Source organism: Eulemur rufifrons, chromosome 7 (assembly GCF_041146395.1).
Source record: "Eulemur rufifrons isolate Redbay chromosome 7, OSU_ERuf_1, whole genome shotgun sequence".
NCBI lineage: Eukaryota > Metazoa > Chordata > Mammalia > Primates > Lemuridae > Eulemur > Eulemur rufifrons.
In genome coordinates this window covers 166109591-166121304 of record NC_090989.1, presented here as the reverse complement: position 1 = coordinate 166121304, position 11714 = coordinate 166109591, and positions in this window count along the sequence as shown.

Below are 11714 nucleotides of genomic sequence, written 5' to 3'. Positions count from 1 at the left end.
GATGCTCTAGTCTTAATTAAAGTGGGGAGTACATACAGCGAATGCTTCTATGATAGTAAATAAGATGGACAGGCCTCACATCCGGGAACCATTTGCCTAAAAAAGGAGGAGGAGAAGGAGGAGGAAGTGGAGGAGAAAGAGGAGAAGAAGAATCACTTAGAATGTGACTCCCAGCAGTTGGTTGAGGGATACTAAACTCATCAACATAATCCCAAATGGCTATTTTAAACACTATTTCTATTCAGTCTCCAGGGCACCTGGCTTTGAATTGCCTTTAGTTCCATTTACAAAAGGCTTGTCCTCATTTCCTTGCAAGGTATTTTGCTGGAGAAGAACTGGTTTAAAGAACGATTCCGAGGTGGAGGGGAATGGGGAGTTCCAGTTTGGGAAGATAAAAGAAATTCTGGAGATGGATGGTGGAAATGGTTGTACAACAGTGTGAATGTACCTAATGTTACTGAGTGGTACACTTCAAAATGGTTGACATGGTAAATTTTATGTTATATATATTGTGCTACAACAAAAAAGCCCATCAGTCCATGATAAAATAGAGAGGCAGCAATATCAATCACAATGATAATAGCTATTGTTTCACAATGTTTGCTTGGTAGAAGGCATTGTGTTAAGTGCTATGTAAATTATTTAGCCCTCTCGGCAAATCTGTGAGGGGGTATAATGATTATCTCCTTTTCATAGGGAAGGACTTGAGGATTGGAGGGATTAATGAATTGCCAAAGATCACACTGCAAGCAAGTGGCAGAATCCAGATTTAAAACCAGGCAGTCTCATTCCAGAGTTCTCTATTTTGTCCTATGCTCTTAGGCTAACCCACCTCACAGGAGAGCCCTTTCAGTTGGAAACTCCCCCATCCAGCAATCAACAACTATAGCAAATAAGTAAAAGGAGTTAAAATCACCAAAAAGCCACCTTATGAAATGACTGTAACTCTGATATATGCAGTAATCTTTTAACAGCAAAAAGGTATGCTCTGATTCTTGCCTGCTTTTACAGTTCACCTGTGGAATAAGACAAAAGGCTATTCTATAATTTATTGGAAAGATGTTTACCCCACCATTCCTCTTTGATGCAGAGCTGTGAAAATGCCACTTTTCCACTTAGACCTGTGAACTCTTTAGGAGCAGAGACAGTATTTTCCCATTCGTCTTTCTACCTGGCAGATAATAGGTACTCAGTAAAATTTTTGTCAAATGAATTTCCAGTGATATTGAATGTGTGTAAGTTTTCCTAATAATTAGGGGCATTATATGATGTTTGGTCTATTAATTTAGCTCCTGGAATCTAAATTCTGCAAGATACATTAGAGATTCTCAACTGGGAGCAATTTTGTCTCCTGGGAAATATATAGCAATATCTGGAGACTTTTTTGGTTGTTTTAATTGAAGGTGTGTGTGTGCTATTCCCATCTAGTAGATAGACGCCAGGTTTGCTAGAAACATACCACAATGCACAGGGCAGCTCCCACAATAAACAATTATCCGAATACAGATATCAGTGGTGCTGAGAGTGAGAAATCCTACTTTAGAGGTTTTATTCTCTCATTCATTCATTTCACGTGTTTATCATCTGCTTTCACTCTCTGATTGAAAGATGAAATGATTGCTTGTCCAAGGCCACCCAGCTAGATGGTACAGATGGAGGACTTGAACCAATGTCTTAGGTATAGCTCTCCTTCAAATGCATCAAGGTGGCCTCTTACAGCCTGTTACGGATTCCAATACCATCTTTGTGGTCACGGTGGAGCAGGTCCTGCTGAGACCAATAGGACTCTGAGCTGTGCTCGGTGCCTGGAGCTGATGGAAAGGGCAGTGATCTAAGACAGCTTGTTTAGGCTGAGGAAAGTCCCATGCTTGGGCTCCCTGAGCTCTTGCTGGTTCTGCCGAGGCAGGGACCATTTCCTGGGATTTCTGTGTATGCTACATTCCATTGCTGGGCCAGTTACTCTTCGCTGAACTGTAACACTATCTCATCCACCCTGTTTTCACGGGGCCCTATAAGCCATACTAGGGACTTTGTTGAAAGAATTATCATGTTCACACAGCTCTGTATTTGCAGTAGGCTTAGGACTCTTTTCAGATTTGAGCACTGGCGGTCTTTAATGCGATCTGCTTTTCAACCCACATCACACATTCTCCGGCTCCCTTTGCTCTCCCTGTCTGACTACTTGCTGCCCGCTGGTTATGGTCTGCCTCAGTATGCAGAGTATCCACAGCTGAGCCTAGCAGGTGCTATGCAATCCTCAAGATGGTAGAGTTGATGGATTTTAATCAGGTGTGTACAGCTTAATGCAAATGCTCCTTTAGCTGAGGCTCATAAACTGGGCTGCTCAATATTATGGTCCCAAATATTAGTTCAATGCTCATGGCTTACATAAATTGCTTTCCTTTGGGGCTAGGGTAGGGGAAAATCAATAAAAACCAGCTGGAAATGCAGAAAGGAGATGTGTACTTACATTGCATTGTGACGTGACCCCTCCTACCCAGCACTACCTCACACTTTTTTGGGTTTTTTTTTTGCCAGTTCACTTTTTTTTTCTTTTTGGTCACATTTAAGACTTCACAGAGATATGAAAAGCCACCCTGATTCCTCCATCTATTAAATGGGAAATGCATACGAACAAATAGAAGAATTGCACCATATAATACAGCTGAAATACAATGTTATCATCCCACTCTGAGCATTTCTCAGGATGGTTTATGTCCCAGCAGTTAATCGCTTGCTATTGTTGGTGTACCAACACAATGCTATTAGCAACACAGAATTCTCAGGCTTTCTGTTTAGATTATCTTCCTGTAGCCTCGCCAGAATTTAGATATTTGTAAACGAAATTTGAACAGTGGCCTTTCTTCACAATATAAAATTCAGATAAGTGTAACCGGTCCTGGCCCAACTCTTGTTTATTAATTAAGGCTTTATAACATGGCACCATTTTTGGAAGCTGTGGCTTATGCAAAGAGGAATACTAATTACATTCTGCATTTTCTGTAATAATGGGGCAGTGCTTTGGACAATGCAGTTTATTCAGACAATGCATGCGGCTCGTAATGTAGTTTATTAACAAGGAGGCTCTGAATGTTTAATGGGAGACTGATGCAGCTGTGAAAGGGCAGCATAAATAATATTCCTGGCCAGGCTGGGGCAGTGGCAATATGTTGCACGCTGTTAACCTCATGAGGTCTCCACATAGCTTTTATGTCTGCCTGCTATCTATTAGTTGGTCATTTCTTGATACAAAGGAAGCCAAGTGACCCAAGAAAATCTATTTGGTAATTTTGTTTTCCCATTCTCTTCACACTTGCTGAGGCTTTAAAAACAATAGGTCTTTGCATTTGTATGGATCTTTTTTTCTTAGAATTTTCCAAGAATGGGCACTTTCATATTGTTATCATTATGGATTTCTTACAACGGTCACATGTGAGAATCAGAAGAGGCTACCATTTATTTTTAATAAAATATTTTTCTTATTGAGTTGATGTTTACCCTTTGAAAATGTACAATGGGTGGTATTAGCGTATTCACCAAGTCGTGCAGTCATTGCCACTATCTAATTCTAGAACATTTTCATCACCTCAAAAAGAAACCCCATACCCATTAGTAGTCCCCAGCCCCTGGCAACCACTAATCTACTTTCTGTATCTATGGATTTGCATATTCTGCACATATATATAAAGGAAATCATACAATATGTAGCCTTTTGTGACTTGCTTTTTTTTTTAAGTTAGCATAATGTTTTCAAGGCTCATCTAAGCATGAATCAGTACTTCATTCATTTCATTGCTATCATCCCTTTGTATGGATATCTTACGTTTTGTTTATCCATTCATCAGTAGATGGAAATTTAGTGTTTCTTTTCCATTTTTTGGTTATTATGAACAGTACTTCTTAGGACATTTGTATACACTTTTTTTGTGTGCACATATATATATATATTTTTTCCTCTGGGATATATACCTGGGAGTAGAATTGCTGGGTCATATGATAACTCTCTGTTTAATTTTTTGAGGAACTGCCAGATTCTTTTTCAGAGCTCCATTTTATATTCCCACTGGCAGTGTATAAAGTTTCCAATTTCTCCACATTCTATAATATACTTGTTATTATCTACCTTTTTGATTATAGCCATCCTAGTGAGTATGAAGTGGTAACTCATTGTAAAGTTGATTTGCATTTCCCCTCTTGACTAATGATGTTGGATATCTTTTCATGTGCTTTTTTTTTTTGCCATTTTTATATCTTCTTTGTGTGCTATCATTTTGACTCCTATTTTGTAAAGGAGGAAACAAAAGCACTGAGAAGAAACAAGACTTGCTAGGGTGACTGCATGAGATGATAGCCCATTAGTATTGGAATTTAAGTTTTGTAACATAGTGATGCAAAAGCTTAGAGGTTCAGCCCCTAATAATGAAATCAGCTACGAGTTATTTGCATTTAGTCTTGACTCTTTTATTTGCAAGTGATAGAAACCCAGCTCTAACTGTGGCATAATGCAAGTAAGGGGGTTTCGGCTTGTCTATCTGAAAAGTTAAGAGCTATTGCTTTCAGGAATGGCTGGATCCAGCTGCTTAAAGATGGCATCAGAAATCTGTCTCTCCCATCTCTTAGCTCTCTGTCCATCAGATTAGTGTCAGGCATAGGCAGGGTCTCTCTTTGTGGTAGTTAGATGTCTACTAGAAGCTCAAAGTTTACATCTTCCAGCTCATTCTGCCATCAGAATTTAAAAAGAAATTGTCCTCTTTCTCAATAGTTCCTTCAATAGTTCTCAAATCTTAGTATTGAACAGTGTTGGACTGACTTGAATTAATGATTGGCTCCCTGAATCATTCATCAAATGGATTATATCGATTAGTCACTTGCTCATGTTCAGTAGTGGGGAGTGAAGTTAGCTCCATCCACACCATCTGGACTGAGATTTGGGGACGGGGAAGGTTTCCCAGAGGAAAGTCAGAGTGCTGACACCAGCATAACGAAGGATGCATGCTGGACCAAGCAAAACTCACAGATGGCCACTAGGATACTCAGTCTTTTCCTTGGGCCTTGATTTATCATTCACTGGTTTTCTGTTGCTATAGATTTGGCTTAAAGGCAGAGGCTCTGAAAAGTAAGTAATTTTTGTTCTCTTACAAAAGAAAGATTAGTCAACCAATCCACATTTATTTTCTCTAGTATTGACAGATTATTTATTTTAATAAATGCTAATAAGTTTGCTTGTAGTTAAGGTAATTGGCTTTTCATTGTTATTTTTGATGCTGGTCATTTTGTGTCTGATTTGTTCCAAACTGCTTTGGTTCAATGTTTCAGAAATGAAACAGCCCTTTGACTATAACTATAATTAATTATAACTATAACTATAACTAACCATTTATTTATTTAAATCAGCAATCCCAGGGAAGTCATTTACAGTTTGTATATTTCAGTATGTTTTACAAGGCACAACAAAAGCAGCCTCATCGCATAGTAAATCTTTCTTATGGGATTAAATTTTAATGGGCCAGGTAAATCTGGCATAGTCATTAAAGTGGAAAAATGGTTTCATCTTTAGCTCTTTCTTGACTAACTTGAGAGACCTAACTTTCTTCATTCTCTGTTATCTAGCCTCTAAAGTATGGAGAGGTTGAGAAACAGCAGAAGCTGTGTTATGTTCTGTTTATTGAATAATAAGACTGTATGTATACCTTCTCTATATGAAAGGGTTTTCAGCTAACATGCCAACCCTATTTCTTAATAGAAATAGACAAGATAGACAAGATCCACACAGAATACTTTGTTTAAAAGGTTTCTAGGGGGACTCTAAGATGGCGGAATGGTGGTGACCTCCTGGATTCGTGCTCCCGGAGTGGAAGGCATGGGTCTCCGACTGCCACAACACTAGAGGTTCACTCCCCCACAAGAACGGCAGTGTGAATCCACAGAGAATCAGCGTGGGACAGAGAGCGAGCGAGAAAGGACTGAGGTGATTGGGAAATAAATCGCGAAAATCTGGAGAGTGCGAGACAGTCAATAGAGAAGGGAGCGTGGGACGGCTGTACCCACCTCACCGGAGAGTGGGGTGGGTTCAGCCCCACAGGAAAGCATCTTGTTCCCCCTCTGACCTCCACACCCACTCAATTGGGGATCTGCCTGAAGTCGGTGCAGAATCGCCGTGGGAGACGTGGGGCTCTGCAGAGAGGAGACATTAGCGGGAGGCATTTTGGACCCTGGAGCGCTGTGCCTGGCGGAGGCGCCTAGCAACTGTCTCCTATACCCAGGCAGCGGGGCTGCCTCGGTCCCAGCTCTAGCAGACGCGGATCTGTCTCATCTAGGCGGGCGGCTGGATTTTCCCGGTCCCCGGCTCCTCTGGCCTCTGCCGGTCCCTGAGCGTTCAACCCCAGTGACAGTGATCTGCAGACGGGTGGCCACCATTGTCAGGTTTCACAGCCTAAACGCTGCGGAGCGATTGGGTACCGGGTGGCTCCTTGGGCAGCTCCCTTCCCTAGTTCACGGACCCCGACTAGGAGCTCAGCCTTTGTGTGAACACTGAGTCCTTCCCCAGTCACCAGAGAGTGGAGCATAGGCCTTGCGGACATTGGGGTGGGGTGGACCATCGCCCGCGGGAACTGCAGCGGCTGGGGCGTTGGGCGAATGAGGGTGCCGCTCCCCTCCCCCTATCCACTGTCTTTCTCGCAGAGAGAGACAAAACTACCTTGGAAGAGGAAGAGGAGCAGCCCCCCCAGCGGATGTAGCAAAATCCTGAACAACACGCGAAGGGCTCCCCCTAGCGACAGAGGAGGCAGCTTACCTGGCGCTCACCACGTGCCCCTATCCAGACAAAAGCTGAAAGAAGGGATCTTAAGGATTCATCCAGATGGGAAGGGCTCAGCAAAAGAACTCTGGGAGTATAAAGAATCAAGCTGAAACCTTGCCCTCAAAGAGGATTACTAGTTCTCCACCAATTAACACAAACCAGATTCCAAACAGCAACATGTCACAGGAAGAATTTCAAATATGGATCATAAATACGCTGAACATTATGCAAGAAAAAATGGATAATCAACACAAAGAAACCACAAAAAAGATCCAGGACTTGGAAGAAAAATTCACCAAAGAAATTGAAATACTGAAGAAAAATCAAACTGAACTCCTGGAAATGAAGAATTTATTCAAGGAGCTACAAAACACAGTGGAAAGTCTCAAGAGCAGGGTAGATCAAACAGAAGAAAGAATCTCAGAGATCGAAGATAATACTTTCCAATTAAATAAGACAGTCACAGAGTTAGAGCAAAGAAACAAGAGAAAAGACCAGAGTCTACAAGAAATGTAGGATTATGTGAAGAAGCCTAACGTGAGAGTTATCGGCATTCCTGAGGGTGAAGAAGACAATAGGCAAGGGTTGAATAAACTATTTGAAGATATAATTGAGGAAAATTTCCCAGGCCTTGCCAAATCTCTAGACATACTGGTTCAAGAAGCTCAAAGAACCCCTGGGAGATTCATACAAAATAGGAAGACACCACGTCATGTAGTCGTCAAACTGACCAAAATATCCACTAAAGAGGCCCTTCTTTGAGCTGTAAGGAGAAAGAAACAAGTAACATACAAAGGAAAGTCCATCCGAATCATGCCAGATTTCTCAACAGAAACCTTACAAGCAAGAAGAGATTGGGGCCCCATTCTCACTCTTCTGAAACAGAATAATGCCCAGCCTAGAATCCTGTATCCAGCTAAGCTCAGTTTTATATATGAAGGTGAAATTAAGACATTCTCAGATAAACAAAAACTCAGGGAATTCACCAAGACAAGACCAGCTCTCCAAGAAGTACTCAAAATAGAGTTACACATGGTCCAGCACAAGAAGGACCCTCGAATGTAACACTAATCAAGAGATAAATATAAAAACCCAGTTATCATAATGGCTCAAGAGAGAAAGCAGATCAATGAAATTCAACCCAAAATGAGGAACAGCAATCTGTCTCACTTATCAGTTCTCTCATTAAATGTAAATGGATTGAATTCCCCACTCAAGAGACATAGACTGGGCCAATGGATAAAAAAATATAAGCCAAGTATCTGCTGTCTTCAGGAAACTCATCTAACCTGCAAGGATGCATTTAGACTGAAAATAAAAGGGTGGAAATCAATATTCCAAGCAAATGGAACCCAAAAGAAAGCTGGCGTGGTGGTTCTAATCTCCGATAACGTAGTTTTTAAATCAACAAAAGTAAACAAAGACAAAGATAGTTACTATATACTGGTGAAGGGTACAATTCAACAAGAAGACATAACTATACTTAATATATATGCACCCAACCTAGGTGCACCCAGATTCATAAAGCAAACCCTATTTGATCTCAACCAAATGATAGATAACAACACTTTAGTAGCCGGAGATTTTAACACGCCGCTGACAGTTCAGGACAGATCCTCCAAACAAAAAATAAACAAAGAAATAGTGGACTTAAATAGAACGCTAGAACAAATGGGCCTGACTGACATCTACAGGACATTCTACCCAAAAACCACTGAATATACTTTCTTGTCATCAGCTCATGGGCCATTCTTCAAGATTGACCATATCTTAGGACATAAAGCATGTCTTAAAAAAATTAAAAATATAGAAATTATACCATGCATCTTCTCAGATTACAGTGGAATAAAAGTAACAATGAACCCTAACAGAAATCCTCACTTCTACTCAAAGTCATGGAAGCTAAATAACCTTCTCCTGAACAATCATTTTATAAATGAAGAAATCAAGTCGGAAATCAAAAGATTCTTTGAATTAAACGACAAAGGAGAGACAACTTATCAAAATCTGTGGGGCACAGCTAAAGCAGTCCTGAGAGGAAAATTTATTTCCATAAATGTCTATACCAAAAAGACAGAAAACTTACAAATAGACAATCTAATGAATAGACTCAAAGAGCTGGAGGAGGAAGAACAGACCGACCCCAAACCCAGCAGAAGACAGAAATTATTAAGATTAAATCAGAACTAAATGAAAAGGACAACAATCAAATCATAAGGGAGATCAATAAAACCAAAAGTTGGTTCTTTGAAAAAATAAACAAAATTGACACACCTCTGGCTATACTAACCAAGAGCAGAAAAGAAAAATCTCTTATAACCTCCATCAGGAACACGAAAGGAGTAATCACGACTGATGCCACAGAGATACATGATATCATCTATGAATTCTACAAAAATCTTTATGCACACAAATTAGAAAACCTGGAGGAAATGGACAAATTCTTAGAAACACACACCCTTCCCAGGCTCAACCAGGAAGAAATAGAATTCCTGAATAGACCGATATCTAGATCTGAAAGTGAAACAGCAATAAAAATCCTTCCCAAAAAGAAAAGCCCTGGACCAGATGGGTTCACACCTGAATTCTACCATACCTACAAAGAAGAACTGGTGCCCATCCTACATAAACTATTCTCCAATATAGAGAAGGATGGGATTCTCCCCAACACTTTTTACCAAGCCAACATAATCCTGATACCAAACCCAGGAAAGGATGCAACTAAAACAGAGAACTATAGACCAATTTCTCTTATGAATATAGATGCAAAAATTCTCAATAAAATTCTAGCAAATCGAATCCAAGTGCTTATCAAAAAAATAATCCATCACAACCAAGTGGGCTTCATCCCAGAGATGCAGGGATGGTTTAACATAAACAAATCTATAAATGTAATTCATCACATAAATAGAAGCAAAAATAAAGATCATATGATCCTCTCAATAGATGCAGAAAAAGCATTCGACAAAATTCAACACCCTTTTATGATAAGAACACTTAACAAAATAGGCATAGACGGGGCCTATCTAAAAATGATACAAGCCATATATGACAAACCCACAGCCAACATCATACTGAATGGGGAAAAACTGAAAGCATTCCCACTTTGAACTGGAACCAGACAAGGCTGCCTACTGTCCCCATTACTTTTCAACATAGTATTGGAAGTCCTTGTAAGAGCTATCAGGCAAGAGAGCAGAATCAAGGGAGTCCAAATAGGGAAGAAGAGATCAAACTCTCACACTTTGCTGATGACATGATGTTATATCTAGAAAATCCCAAGGTTTCAACCAAGAGACTCCCGGAATTGATCAATGAATTCAGTAAAGTCTCAGGATACAAAATCAATACACACAAATCAGAGGCATTCATATACGCCAATAACAGTCAAACAGAGAACCAAATTAAGGACTCAGTACCCTTCAAAATAGCAACAAAGAAAATAAAATACCTAGAAATATATTTAACTAAGAAGGTAAAGGACCTCTATAGCGAGAACTATGAAACACTGAAGAAGGAAATCGCAGAACATGTAAATAGGTGGAAAACCATACCATGCTCATGGATCGGTAGAATCAACATTGTTAAAATGTCTATACTGCCCAAAGTTATCTACAGATTCAATGCAATCCCTATTAAATTACCAACATCTTTTTTCACAGACATAGAAAAAATAATTTTACGCTTTGTATGGAACCAGAGAAGACCCCGTTTAGCAAAAGCAATTTTAAGCAACAAAAACAAAATGGGAGGTATTAATTTGCCAGACTTCAAACTATACTACAAGGTTGTGGTTCTTAAAACAGCCTGGTACTGGCACAAGTGCAGGGACACAGACCAGTGGAACAGAACAGAAAATCCAAATATAAAACCATCCTCATATAGCCATCTAATCTTTGACAAAGCAGACAAAAACATACTCTGGGGAAAAGATTCCTTATTTAATAAATGGTGCTGGGAAAACTGGATATCCACATGTAGAAGACTAAAACAGGACACACAGCTCTCACCCCTCACAAAAATCAAATCACGGTGGTTAACAGACTTAAACCTTAGGTCAGAAACTATTAGAATTCTAGAAGAAAACGTAGGAAAGACTCTTACAGACATTGGCCTAGGCAAAGAATTTATGAAGAAGACCCCTAAGGCAATCATAGCAACAACAAAAATAAACAAATGGGACCTGATCAAATTAAAAAGCTTCTGCACAGCCAAAGAAACAGTCACGAGAGTAAACAGACAACCTACAGAATGGGAAAAAATTTTCGCATACTACACATCAGATAAAGGACTGATAACAAGAATCTATTTAGAACTCAGGAAAATCAGTAAGAAAAAATCGAACAACCCTATCAAAAAGTGGGCAAAGGACATGAATAGAAATTTTTCAAAAGAAGATATAGAAATGGCTAACAAACATATGAAAAAGTGTTCAACATCTCTAATCATCAGGGAAATGCAAAACAAAACCACATTGAGATATCACTTAACTCCAGTGAGAATGGCCTTTATCAAAAAGTCCCAAAACAACACATGTTGGCGTGGATGTGGAGAGACAGGAACACTCATACACTGCTGGTGGGACTGTAAACTAGTGCAGCCCCTGTGGAAAGCAATGTGGAGATACCTTAAACAGATTCAAGTAGACCTATCATTCGATCCAGCAATCCAATTATTGGGCATCTACCCAGAAGAACAAAAGTCATTCTATAAAAAAGACACCTGCACCCGAATGTTTATAGCAGCACAATTCACAATCGCAAAGATGTGGAAACAACCCAAATGCCCATTGATTCATGAATGGATTAGCAAAATGTGGTATATGTATACCATGGAATATTACTCAGCTATTAGAAATAATGGCGATATGGCATCTCTTTGGTTCTCCTGGAGAGAGCTGGAACCCATTCTATTA